The 15,168-nt window shown below is 36.9% G+C and overlaps 1 protein-coding gene and 1 pseudogene across 2 annotated transcripts in view; one reads left to right on the top strand and one right to left on the bottom strand.

Annotated features, from left to right (window-relative positions):
* GABRG2 (gamma-aminobutyric acid (GABA) A receptor, gamma 2) overlaps positions 1–15,168 on the bottom strand; it is a 199,538-nt gene that overhangs the window by 54,340 nt on the left and 130,030 nt on the right. The gene's annotated exons all lie outside the window — the stretch shown is intronic.
* Positions 2,502–3,049, top strand: LOC102824596 (annotated as a pseudogene).

Genomic DNA, 15,168 nt, shown 5'->3' with positions numbered 1-15,168 from the left:
ATCCTTCCTTTGTTTCCAACCTTAGATTTCCAATCACCAGTGATTAACAATACATCTTGATTGCATGTTAGATAAATTTCATATTGAAGTAGGTGGTAGAATTCTTCATTTCATCCTCACTGGCTTTAGTGTTTGGTGCAGAAATTCAAGTAATAGTGGTATTAACTGGTCTTCCTTTTGGGCGTATGGATATGATCCTATCATATACACCATTGTTCTTTATGACTGATCTTAATATGTTCTTTCTGATGATGAATGCAACTCCATTCCTCTTCAATTTGTCATCCTGATATAGTATACCTTGTGATTATAGATTCAAAATAGACAGTACCAGTCCAGTTCAGTTCACTAATATATAGAATATTGAAATACATACACTCCAACTCATTTTTTATAATTTTCCTAGTTTCATAACTCATGCATTCCAGGCTCCAGTTATTAATGGAAATTTCAAGCTGTTTCTCTTCCTTTTGAGTTGTGCAACCCAAACTGCATAGGGGTATATCTCCCCAAAATGAATGTGTATACCAAAAGACATGTTAATGAAAGTTTATAGCAACATTGTTCACAGCTTTCAACAAGTGAAACTACAAAAATAACCATGAAAATAGAATAAATTAGCTATGATATTTTCATAAAATTAAGTTTTAAATGAAATATTGCTACAGACATCAACATTGTATAGCATCATTATGAGTCAGAACCACCTCGATGACACCTAAACAAAAACAATGATCAATTCACTAATCTCATAAATTGTGGATTTGAGATTCAAATAAAATTATACCAGTTATTGATACCATACTTTTGTTATGCTTAAGAAATCAATGTCAGGTTAATATTTGTAAGTCTTAGGTAACTACTTAATGTTCACTTAGGTGCTTTCCTTTGAAGCATTTGAGTACATCATCATACACTCTTGTTACTAATTTCAGATGTTTTGTTAAGAATAAATGACACATTTATTACATTCCTGCCATTTCTAAGGAAATAATAGCTATTTCTGTAGCATTTCTAACTCTCTGGTTTATGTTTCTGAAGAAAGTAAATACACTCCTTTTTCAGAAGTTGTTCCAAGACATCTACATAGAAAGCCCAGGTGACAACCCTCAGCAGTAAGAAAGTTACAGCTAAGAGTACCAGGAGATAATAGAGCATATCAAATACAACTTAAAAGACTTTAAATAATACTTCTGGAACCATTATTTAAAGTACACAGAATGTAATACAAAACATACTTGGGAAGAAAATAGGATGATATTGAATCACTAATTGTTGCTCTTGTTAAGTGCCATTGAGTTGGTTCCAACCCATAGCGACACAGTATAGGATTTTTGAGGAGCTGCTGGTGAGCTTCAACCACAGATCTTGAGGTTCAAACCAACCTTGCAGTCCAGATCATTAACTCACAGTACACACCAAGACTTCAAATCACTAACAGACAAATAGAAAAAAAAAAAAAAGATAAGTTTATCTCTAGAATCTGAGGCAATGTTTATTGATATATAGTATGTCTAAAAATTACTTTGGGATCTTATTTAAAATGACGATTCAAAGATTTCAACTTCAATGATTCAGATTCCTCCGGTTTGGAGTATGACCTGGAGACCTGTTATTTGGATAAATACTTCTGAATCAAAGCAAAGGTAGAAAAAGCTAATTAATAAGTATTTTGGATGAAGCAGCTGTTGAATGATTCCAATCCTTATTCCTTTTTGTTTCAAAGCCCCTTCATTTCCTTAAAGGGGACAAGAATCAATTGTTTCTATAAGCCTTTTTAAGGGCCAACATAAGTGGATAAAGCAATCATTTTGACCAATTATAGAGATTTACATACAATCATAAAATCATTTATCTCATAGCTCTTGGGTATGTATGTGTTTACAGCCATTTAAACAATGTTTTAGAGAGGTTACACTATGATATGAAATGTGTTATGTAATTTTACCCATAGGACTCTGGGACTGTAGTCCCAATCAAACATATTGTCTCTATAGGGAAGTATATGAATATTCATACTGAATGGAATAATGTTTACATCAAACTTAAGAACTTTTCAAGTCAGGTCTTTCTATAAAGCAAGTGCATATCAGTTAAGATTATTTTATGGCAATGAAAAAATTATTTAATATTAAAACTAGTACTGGGACTTGTGCTCAAATACTGTAAACAAAAGGCTATGTACTTGTAGTAACCACAGTTTACTGAATACTTAATATTTTGATTGGCATTTTATTAGTGCATTATATAAGATTTTTTATTTAGTTGACTTAATGCTTGAATAGAAAATGCCTTATTGCTTTTAGTTTTAAAGTGAGGAAACTGAGGTGCAGAGGGTAAAATGATTTACTCTAAATCAAATTAGTGAGTTACAAAGTCAAGATATGAACACAGTTGATCTGACTCTAGTGTAATATTTGTTACAATGTGTCTTGATAAAAAAAAAAAACCAGGATCCACAAAGGTGTGTGGAGCCCCTGGCTGATACCCATGCTGCTGACATGTCTTGCTATGTTTGAACCCCAAACACGTCTCTCTTCATGAGGAATGTGGCTGACCATACCAGGTCTGAAGATTTATGTCGAGAATTTGGTCACTGTGGTCCTATAGTTGATGTGTATGTTTCACTTGATTTCTACACTCAATATCCAATAGGATTTGCTTATGTTCAATTTGAGGATGTTCGTGATGTCGAAGATGCTTTACATAATTTGGACAGAAAATGGATTTGTGGACATCAAATTTAAATCTAATTTTCATGAGGAGATCAGAAGACACCAAATCAGATGAAAGCCAAGGAAAGAAGGAATGTGTACAGTTCTTCACACTATGATAATTATGACAGTTACAGGCATTCTAGAAGCCGAAGTTATGAAAGGAGATCAGAAGTCACTCTTTTGATTACAACTATAGAAGATATTATACTCCTAGTAACAGTAGACCAACTGGAAGACCACGGCATAGCAAAAGCAATTCCAACAATGATAGACCAAACTGCAGCTGGAGTACCCAGTACAGTTCTGCTTACTACACTTCAAGAAACATTTGACAAAACAGAAAAGAACCAAAGAAGGGCAGTTCAAGGGACCAAAGAGTGGGTGAAAGGTTCTGGTCTGAAAAGATTGAAGAATGTTATCGAAAACTACTTGGAATAATTGAAGTCCCTTCAAGTTTGAAAGTAAACACTTTAGGACAAAAAAAAAAAAAAAAAAAGAAAGAAAGAAATTCAACTTTGTACTTGTGGAAGTTAATCCCTAAATATGAATAGGTTTCTATTGATTCATGAGTAATGTTGTTGTTGTTGTTGTTGTTAGGTGCCATCGAGTTGGTACTGACTTATAGCGACCCTTTGCACAACAGAATGAAACACTGTGAGATCCTGGGCTAACCTCACAATTGTTGCCACACTTGAGCCCATAGATGCTGCCACTTTGCTAATGCATATCACTGGGGGGGTCTTCCTCTTTTTCTCTGACTCTTTATTTTACTTTGCATGGTATCATTCTCCAGTGACTGGTCCCTCCTGACAATATGTCCAAAATATGAGGGATGAAGTTTGGCCATTCAGGTCTCCAAGGAGTACTCTGACTACACTGCTTCCAACACAGATCTGTTGGTTCTTTCTGCAGCCCATGGCACTTTCAATATTCTCCTCCAACACCATAACTCAAAAGCAACAATTCTTCTATGTTGTTGTTGTTGTCAGGTGCCATTGAGTCGGAACTGACTCATAGCGACCCCATGCACAGCAGAACGAAACAATGTCCGATCCTGGGCCAACCCCACCACTGCTGCCACACTTGACGCCATCAATGATTCCACATGGCTGATCCATCTCGTTGGGGGTCTTCCTTTTTTTCTCTGACCCTCCATCTTACCCAGCATGATGTCCTTCTCCAGCGACTGATCCCTCCTGATAGTATGTCCAAAGAATGAGAGACAAAGCTTAGCCATCCTGGCCTCCAAGGAGCACTCTGGCTGCACTTCTTCCAAAACAGATCTATTGGTTCTTTTGGCAGTACATGCACTTTTAGTATTCTCCTCCAATACCACAACTCAAAGGCATCAATTCTTCTACCATCTTCCTTATTCACTGTTCAGCTTTTGCATCCATATGAGGTTATTATGGTCTTCCTCATTCACTGCCCAGTTTTTCACATGCGTATGAAGTTGTTGAAAATGCCATGACTTGGGTCAGGCACATCTTCATCCTCAAGCTGATATCTTTGCTCTTCAACACTTTAAAAAGTTCCAGTGCAGCAGATTTCCCTAATGTAATACATCGTTTGATTTCTTGACTGTTGCTTCAATGAGTGTTGATAGTTGATACAAGAAAAATGAAGTCCTTGACAACTTCAAACTTTTCTCCATTGATAAGAATGTTGTTTATTGGTCCAGTGGTGAGGATTTTTGTTTTCTTTACATTGAGATGTAATCCATACCGAATGCTGTGCTCTTTGATCTTCATCAGTAAATATTCCAAGTATTCTTCACTTTCAGCAAGCAAGATATCATCTGCATATCTCAGGTTATCAATGAGTCTTCTTCCAATCCTGATGCCATGTTTTTCTTCATATAACCCAGTTTCTTAGATTATTTGCTCAGCATACAGGTTGAATAAATATGGTGAAAGAATACAACCCTGTCAAACACCTTTCTTTATTTTAAACCATTCAGTGTTCCCATGTTCTTTTCGAACAACTGCCTCTTAGTCCATGTACACATTCCTCATGAACACAATTAAGAGTGATAGATCCATAATAAATTATTTAAAACTAGGATGTCTGACTAAGACTCAATCGGAACACATACTCTGACTGGTGACCATGTTCGTCACCCATAAAGGGAAGTGAGGGAAAACAGCAATGGAGCTGCGAGCTAAGACCTACATACAATATTCAATAGACTCTTGTGAAACCGGGTGGAGACCTGGTTGACCTGCGATGTGGCAAGGCCTTGGTACTCTTGGGCCCAGAGTCAGTGAAATAGCCACAGAGGACTAGAGTGGAAAGTGAAACATCCAGCTGATAAGAGAGGACATATGCATAAGAACACCCACAGTTGCTGATAATACCCATTTGACCTCATTTCAATGACTGGATGATCAGAGCTCAACTAAAAGAAAAAAGAAGAGGAAAAAAAGATACAATTTGATGAACTTGATCTACATCTATGGATGCAGTAGCTCAAAAGAGGGAACAAATCTTTACAGGGAGGATCATTCCCACCCCTCCATACACAGAATAAACATGGATGGGCAACTTGGACATTGGCTAGCCAAAATGGGAGGGAAGGGGTCTTCAAAGGCAATAAGTGACTGGCTTATGGTTTACAAGCTTTCAAGAGGGAACCTAGATCCAGAGGGCATGGAGGAAGGTAGAATCTCCACTGAGTAGTAATCAATCTGTCTACAAGGCAAGGCCGATGAAAGGAGATGTGGATAGGTCTCTTGTGATACAATAGTGATTAATTGTTATCAGGACTGATTGTGAGGGTTGAAAATGTAAAAGTAGATGTTTTGTAGCAAAAGGAGGGGAGTGATTTACTTTGCAGTCTAGAAGCGGATGTACCTGGGACCATCAAGGGAGAAAAGCAGAGTGCGAGACCCTACCCAGAGAAGCAGTGAAACCAGAGATGGAGGCAGAGACAATGATGTGGAGAGATAGAGCAACTGGGGATTTTAGACCCATAGAGGGAGAGGGGCTGTGTGCCGACAAACAGGGAACAGGTTTGCAGGATATACCCCTTGGTTGGTTAATGATGCATGGAGGAGATTGCAACCATGGCAATGAATGATACATGATAGGATTGATGTAAAGCTAATGTATTCCCATGTAAACTCTCACAATTCACAATAAAATATTTTTTAAAACTCTCTAGGTTGTCTGAGTATTAAGGCAGACAGCCATAGTCTATTATAGTGCCTCTCTGGTCTTTTTCCATGTGAATTGGGTGAAAAAAGGAATGGTCCAGTAATTTTTTTTTTTCTTGGTTTTCTCTTAAAGAAGTCAGTTCTCTCTCTCTCTCTCTCTCTCTCTCTCTCTCTCTGTGCTATTGACAAACCTTGACATTGCTTATTCTGGTTCCAGTGTTTTGTTTGCCTTGTTGGCATCTTGAATTTATTTACTTGTACACCACATGCATTTACATCTTTCTTAAACTAACATCTCCAAGGTAATTTCAAATATAATACTTTATAGCCAGTTAAGAGAGCCCTCTCTTCTTGCTTCTTTCTTTGTCAGTATATTCAGCAAACATTTGTTGAGTTCTTACTTTAGGCAAGATATTGTCCTGGGAGAAAACTAGATTATTTTCAATAAATATCTTCTGAGCACAATCTAGTGAATCACTACAATATGGCCTCATTGTTTTGTTTGAGGTGTGTTCATAACAAGAGTTTATGCCACTCATTCTGATATGATTTTAAATGCTAATATGTTAATAAAGATAAGTAATTGTGTGTTCATCTACCATTTTATTAATCAGCATTTCTGATTGAATCGCACTAATATAAATACTGAGAAAATTGATTTGTTTAAATTGTAAAAAAACAGTTTATTGTGCAGTGGCTGTTATATTCTAGAATTATGTTAAATTGTTAACTCTGCCTCCTCAAACATATTAGGATATAATCTCCCAATAAGTATTTAGCTTTGCATAATATATAAAGGGACAGACTCTGGGTGGTAAAATTTGATTGAGATAGACAAAGCTGCTATCCCAACTGATTTAGTATGTTCTGTAATTGAGAAAATGTTGACCAAATTTACTTTTTAGTGATTTACACATCCATTTTTTAGGGGACATGTTCTGTGTATAGTGAAAAAACACAAACTCTTTTAGTATCACAAAATATAAATAAATAAAAGATAAACAAAACATTTCCCTCATTCATAACTAAATTAAAAAACAAATGCATTTTTTTTTTTGCAAATTATTTTCAATATATCCACATATAAATTAAAATATAATACAGATTGTCTGGTGGAGGCACACATGGCCCTGACAACACAACTGAGGAGGAGACTCGGGTTTGAGAGTCTGGGCTAGGGGTCTTCCTTAAACCCTTGCTTCTGATGGCTTCCATCCATACCCTCAACAGCTCACAACTAGGGATCACTTGTAGATGGAGCTCATTATTGTGGCTTTCAGTTGAAATCTGCAGAGTTTGATACACCCCAGAGTGATATGTCACCAATAGCACAAGCCCTGGTAGGGGGGTAGGACAGAGAAGACCCATAGTGCTATTGGCCCCATAAGTTACATCAATTCTGTGTCTTCTTTGGGTTTGTAAACAGCCCCAAACTTCTGCATGCACTTCTTCTTGGACTCCTTGACTTTACATTTCATATTCTCATTGCATTCCAGGTCCTCAGGATTCTTACAGTACTTCAATTACTTATTTATAATGCCAAGAGTCAGCTTGTGAGCCAGATGCTTGAAGACTTCAGTTGTAGTAATTATTTTGTGGTGTTATGTGTTGAATCTTAACTTCTATACCTATTATTATGATCCTGCTTGGAACTAGGGGCACTACTTTATTATATTAATTAAAATCCTACCAGAATAGGCTGGGTCATAAACCTAATAACTTCTGAGTGTTGGCTAATAAAAAGAGCAGAACAGATACAAAAATATTCAAGGGGGAAGCCATTTATCATTTGAGAGCCCTCTAAAAGCAAGAACATTAAACATTGTCAATAGACACCAAAAATTAGGAGAGAAGCTCACTGAAGTAATCAACATGGCTGAGATCATGATTTGAACTTTAAGTCTCCAGAACTGTGAGCAAATAAATTCTTATCTAGCAATAAGTCATTTGAACCTTTAGATTCACTTATTATTTAAGCAATTTTGAGATATTTATCTGATAATTAGGACTGAAACAATGTTGTCTGATATATATGTTGATCCTAAGTAAATTTTCTTGAACTACAATGAAGAAAAGTGAATGTGGCTATCTTTTTAATACTTTGGGAAAAGTTCACTTTTTTTTTTTTTTTCAGTAGAACTAATGACACTTCAAAATTTCTCCAAGTATACACTGAGTGACTAGAAGAAATGAAAAAGTGAAAGAGCAGAAGAGACAGTTTCAAAGAGCAGCTTGAAGAGACCAAGTAAAATATTCAAATGAAAAGTGAAAAGAACTGGAGTTAGAAAACCAAAATGGTATAACACACTCAGCATTTCTCAAGCTAAATGAACAGAAGAGAAAAGTCAAGCTTCAAATTGCAGTACTGAAATGTTCTATGGCAAAAATATTGAATGATGCAGGAAGCATAAGAAGAAGGTTGGAGGAATACACAGTCACTGTAACAAAAATGTAGTTGATGTTCAATGATTTCAGAATATATCAAATGATCAAGAACCAATGGTATTGAAGAAAGAAGTCTAAACTACAATGACGGCATTAGTGAAAACAATTAATGAAATTGATTGAATACAAATTGAAATGTTTCAACATACTAATGCAGCACTGAGGGTGATTGTACACATGACCCTCACCAGATGGAATACACAGAAATAAAATTGACTACATTTGTGGGAAGAGATGGTGGAGAAGTTCCATAACAGCAGCCAAAACAGAGCCTGGGAACACTGTACAACCAAATATAATTGATCTTATAAAAGTTCAGGTTAAAGCTGAGGAAAATTAAAATAAGTACACAAGAGCCAAAATATGACCCTGAACATATGCCACATGAATTTAGTGAACATATCAAGAACAGATTTGAAGCATTTGGCATTAGTGACCAAACACCAGAAGAGCTGTTTGATGAACATCTCAAAAACATCATACTTGAAGAAATCAAAATGTCACTAAAAACTTGGGAAAGAAAGAAAAGGCCAAAATAGATGTTAGAAGAGACTTGCTCTTCAATGTAGATATGCTAAAGAAAATGGAAGAAATAAGGAGGCAAAAGAGCTGAACTGAAATTTCCAAAGGGAAGCTCAAGAAGAGAATGTCAAGGATTATAATGAAATGTGCAAAAACCTGCAATCATTAAACCAAAGGGGAAAATATGCTCAGCATTGCTCGATGTGAAAGAACTGAAGGAAAAATTCAAGCCTATGGACAAAATATTAAATCATGCAGAAAACATCAAAAGAAGATTGAGAATCACTATACTACACACACAAAAAAGGTCTATGTTCAACCATTTCAAGAGGTAGTATATGATGAAGAACCTATGTTACTGAAAGAAGAAGTCCAAGATGCACTGAAGTCTTTGTGTCATAACCTACTCAGTGGTTCCTAATAACAAGTACACTTCTTTTGTGAACTCCAGCTGCTTGAGTTTTCCAAGACTTTTACTTCTGTCTCCTTGGCTCAATTAATCTGCCAAGCCCTTTCTGTGTTCCTCCTCCTTTCTCCATAGCCTGTAACCTCTCAAAGCACTAAGCCAGACAATCGTGAGTCAGCTCATTAGTTTCACATTTCTCAGTGATAATTTCCCATCCTTGGCTGATATTCAGTATTTTCAATACCATTGTTTCATATATTTTGAACTATTTTGTTGTTTCCATGAATAGGTAAATGCCCTACATTATTCCATGTTATTTATAAGAGGAGGTCTGATCGTTCCTTTGGTGGGGGGGTGGGGGGAAGTAAACTTGCTCTTCTTCCAATTTTGTAATTATTGATAAAGAGATTTAAAGTTTTAGAAATTTGCACAAGATCACATCATCAGTAAATTAGGGGAGCCCTGTAATTTGAACACAGGCTATCTGCTTATAGATTGCACATGTTTACATCCTATTTTGATGTGATATTGCTTTATGAAATCCTTCAAAGGTATTTATGATGACATTTCCGTGTGACTTAGTGACACAATCATTGCTATTTGTTAAAAACATCGTTAAAGTTCACTTCCCATAAAAACCTATAGCCTTGAATGGTGGCTAGTGTGGAGGTGCAGTGAAGTTCACTGTCAGTAATACCACACAATACCAGGCAAAGCAGATCCAGGGCAGAACTCCAAAATTCAAAATCACATAAGTACAAATATTTTAAAAGTTTGAAGGCTTATAGCTAGTGGAACTTGAAGCAGAGGTAAGAAATCACGTACTTTTGAATCTGCTTGGCTCAGCGGCCGGGAGCTGACAGCTTGGATGAGACCAAATGACAAGACCAAGTGGGAGAGCATACACACCAAAGGAAAATGCCGTGGGAACCTCGGAGGAAAGGTGGACAATACACTTTGTTGGTTTTGCTATGTTCTGATTTTCTTTTCTTTTCTTTTTTTTTTTCTGGATATCTGTTCATTACCCCTCCCCCACTATTTGTGCACCTCCATTTTTATGACTAGAGGGGGTGCCTGAGAGAGTGGACACCCCCACCCTCACCACTGGTGTGTTCTTGTGCATGCATACACACAGATACTTCTACCCAAGAGCTGGCCCTGAACTGTTGTTGTTTATTTTTTTAAATACCATAAAGGCCAGAACAGAGATGTAGAGAAGGAAAGAAAGTTTAAAAACAAAGCAGGTCAAAAATTAAATTAAATACTGAGGTACAGCATACAGCCAACACTGGCATCTTGAAAATTCTCAGGCAGTTTTGAAGGCAAGAAGCTAAAGAGAGGACATTAAAGTCATACACATATTAGGCTACAGAATTTTTATTTTTCCTTCTCTCCCTTTTCTGTGATTATAGACTACAGTATTCAGTCTAATTTTGTTGTTGTTGTTGTTTTGTTTGTTGTTTTTCTTGGCTTTTTTGGGGGTTTTTTTTGGCTGGTGCTGTTTTGCTGTTTTATGCTCCCCCTTCTACTTTGGGGGACTCTTTCTCTACTTATATTATCCAAGAAGAGACAGAAACTGCTGCAATATAGTCAAGCTACAATTACACTCTATAAAACACCAAATCCCAGTCAAGAACCAATACCAACTACCATTTACCAGGGAGGCAGACAACACCTGTGAAAGTTACTCTGAGTTAAGCAATAAGAAGAGTGAAAAAGGAAGCCCACATTCTGATCACATCTACCTGGAAGCAATCAGAAAGCATAAAAAATACCAAAACACATACTCAATTAAGTATTAGGGCCACAGATAAACACTAATCATGTCCAAGAAGCAAAAGCAGATGACCAGAAACAAGACTGGTGAATAGCTTCCTATAATAGCAGGCACTTCTGAGTGATTTTCAGTATCCACCCTGGGTGCTGGCAATTACATAATGGGTTTAGTAAGTGGAGAAAATTTCTGAATGCAATGAAGTGTTTTGAATCATCTTTTTTAATCAATGGAACCTGTCTCCTGTAAACAAAAGGTGAGCAAAAGTAAGAAAGCACAAGGACAGTTGTTCCAAAAATATATTATGTGACAATTGGGATTTTTCAGGATGATTTCACATACTTCAAGGGTGGATATTTACTTACAAATTTTAATAGTTAAATGTGTATTATATAAGTACATAATTTTAATCTGTGAGTTCAGAGATTTGTTCTTAGGATGGATAAAGATACTGATGATAATAACAATTATGTGGCTGTTGTTAAGTGCCATCAATTTGGTTCTGATGCATGGTGACACGTAAGGAGTCACTGGTAAGTTTGAACTACCAATCTTGTGGTTCAAACCAATCTCGTGGTCCTGTGTTTATTCTACAGTACTAGATAATAATATAATAACTTATAACATCTATATATACCAGACATTTATCTAAGCACTCTACATAAAATATTCATTTGATCATTATGCAATTCTACGATATATATATATATATATATATATATATATATATATATACTATTATTATCCTCATTGATTTAGAATAAGAAATTGTGGCACTGAGAAGAATCATAACTTGCTTAAAGTCAGTAGTGGATCCAGACTTTAGATTGACTCCAAAGTGACTTATTTCTAAAATATATAGGAAAGTACAACACCTCTACAAGAAAAAGACAAATAACCCAATCAAAAAATGGGCACAGGACACGGACAGTCACTTCACCAAGGATGAGATTTGGGCAGCCAACAAACATGAAGAAATGTTCACAATCACTAGCCATTAGAGAGATGCAAATCAAAACAACAATGAGATATCATCTCACACCAGCAATAACAGCAAGCATCATAAAAGTTGTTGTTATTGTTACATGCTATGGAGTCAGTTCTGACTCATAGAGACCCTGTACAGGGTTCCGAGGCTGTAAATCTTTACGGGAGCAGGAAGTCTCATCTTTCTCCTGCAGAACAGCTGGTAGTTTCAAACTGCTGACCACGAGATCAGCAGCCCAATTTGTAACCACTACAATACCAGAGCTAAAAAAATAGGGGACAATAAATGCTGGAGAGTATTCAGAGAGACTGGGCCCCTCCTACATTGTTGATGGGATTGCAAAATGGTCCAACCACTCTGGAAAACAATATTGTGCTTCCTCAGAAGGTTGGAAATAGAAATACCTTATGATCCAGCAATTCCTCTACTTGGTATTTATCAACAAGAAATACAAGCCATAACATGAGTAGTTATATGAACACCAATGTTCATAGCAGCACCACTTAAAATAACAAAAAGATTGAGACAGCTTAAGTGCCCATCAATGGAAGAATGGATAGACAAACTTTGGTACATACACAGAATGGAATATTATTCTACCTTGTAGAATAACTAGGAAACTGCAAGCCACCACATAACATGGTTGAATTTTGAGGACATTATGCTGAATGAAATTAGTCACAAAAGGAGAAATACTTCATAGGACCATTATTATAAAAGCTTAAGAAAAAGTACCCCCACTAAAAGGGAAACAAAAATTATTTGTTGGTTACCGGGGTATAGGGGGTGGGGCGAAGGGAGGGAGGGGTGGGTGGAGTGCAAGGAAGGGAAGAGATACAAGACACTGTGGGTGCTAGTGGGGGTTAGCAATACACTAGAAGGGGGACGGAAATGGAAGAACAAGGTGGAAGTGAGAATATGTAGGCAGGTTTGCATGGGTTAAGTGAGACAGAGGTAAACAGTGATGTATGCTTAACCTTGGAAAAACAGGGCTCTGGGATACATATATTGAAGCATGGTTTGAATGGGTAAAAGATGGGAAATAATGTTAAGATGTTTGATTATCTTTTCTTTCTTGGTTTCCTTTGCCTACTATCATAAAATAGATACTTGAGTAGGAGAGAAAGGAATAGCAAAAAACATCACCATAGAAATCTTTTAAATCCATCTTCAGCCTACAACTGATTGGAATACCTAAAATGGGGCTAGAACTTGCCCAGGGAAGGAGGCTTCCTGCAGAGCCTTTGCATTGCATACGACCATAGGTGGAATCTGGATCCCCATCCAAAATTTTTTGAGGTGGAAAATTTCCACCTGAAAGGACAAGCAGACCAGCCTGGAGCTGCTAAAAGAACAGAAGTTACTTCTTGATAGAAAGACCAGCAGGAAAATTCAAAAACAATAATGGCAGCCTGATTGACTACTACAAAAACAAGTAAGTTGTTCACCAGGGAGCCATCAGGGCCAGCAATCAGGTCCCTTCAGGGAAAACCCACTCCCAAGACTGAGACTCAGTGGGAATACACAGCAGGCATATGTTCTTGCTGGTGAACACATTGGTCTACCGATAAGGGGAAGTGAGGGAAAAACAACAATGAAGCTGTGGGCTCTCTGACCACATTCAACAGACTCCTGTCCACCTTGATTGAGATCTGGTTGGCCAGCAGTATGGCTAGACCTGCGGACTCCTGGACCCAGGAACAGGGGCATGGCCACAGAGGACTAGAGTGGATAGTGAAACGTCCAGCTGATATGAAGTGAGAGGAGATGGACAAGAACATCCATACTTGCAAATAACACCCATCTAACCTGGTTTCAATGGCTGGATTATCAGAACTCGACTAGAGGAAGAAAGAAGAGGAAAAAAAAGAGTAACCTGTTACAATTTGATGAATTTGACCTATACTTATGGATATAGTAGCTCAAAAGAGAAAATAAATCTTTACAGCTAGGATCATGCCAACTCCCTTAGTTCACAGGTTGGCAGGGATGGCAATTTAGACATTGGCTACCCAAAATGAGGGGATTATAAAGGCACTAAGTGTCTGGTTTATAAGCTTTCAAAAGGGAGCCTAGTTTCAGAGGGTAAAGGGGAAGGTAGACTCTCCACTGAAAGGTTTTCAACCTATCTGTGTAGAGTTTCTGAGAAGCAGCCAACTTTGCAGTTCAAATTGACCTTGTGGTCCACTACTTAACCTACAGCATCACACCAGGACTTATAGTAAAGCTAGTTGGGAATCGAGTTGGGGGGTCATAGTACACTGTCCAAATATAGTAATTATTCCCTCCAAATAAAATTTAAAGTCTTATTAGGGGCTTGGTGGAGGGTCAATGTAATAGTTTATCACAATGTATATTAAATATTTATCTGTGCATTTGTTTAGACCTTTTTAATGTCTATTCCCTCCACTTGTCAATGAAGAGAGAACACAAAACAAGACTCAAAAAGGCTGAGTAATTTATTCATATTATGATACTATTATTGTACACAATTATTTAGTGATGATGCCACACTAATTCAGAAGAAAGGCCTAACAATATGCTTCTATAAAAATTGTTGTTGCTACATCCCACCAAGTTAATTCTATTATTGCAGCCATTGTGTCTTCCTTTTTTTCACTGATTCTGTTCAGTACCAAGGGTGATTTCCTTCTCCAGAGTATGATTCCTTCTGATAACATATCTAAAGTATGTGAGACAAAATGTCACCAAGCTTGTTTCTAAGACAGATTTGTTAATTTTTCTAGGAGCCCATTGTGCATTCAATATTCTTCACCAACACTTTAATTCAGAGACATCAATTCATCTTTGGTCTTCCTTATTCATTGCCTAACTTTGGCATACATATGTAATGTGCAATGATTACATGCAAGAAAATCCTATGGAACTCAGTTCTATTCTGCAATACAAGAAGTCCCCATGAGTGACATTAGAATCATCATTGGTTTTAAGGATTTAATGAAAATTAGAACTTTTTTTTTTTAATTCCAATATCGGAATATGTAACTTACATGGATATAGTCCAAAGTGCATTGAAGGAATTTGCAAAGAACAAGGCACCAGAATTGATGGAATAAAAATTGAAATCTTTCAAGAAAGTGAGGTGGCACAGGAGGCACTCACTTATCTCTGCCAAGAAATTTGGAAGACAACTATCTGGC

Source organism: Chrysochloris asiatica, unplaced genomic scaffold, assembly GCF_000296735.1.
Source record: "Chrysochloris asiatica unplaced genomic scaffold, ChrAsi1.0 scaffold00073, whole genome shotgun sequence".
NCBI lineage: Eukaryota > Metazoa > Chordata > Mammalia > Afrosoricida > Chrysochloridae > Chrysochloris > Chrysochloris asiatica.
Note: the sequence above shows the minus strand (reverse complement) of the source record. Positions and strands in the feature narration are given on the sequence as shown.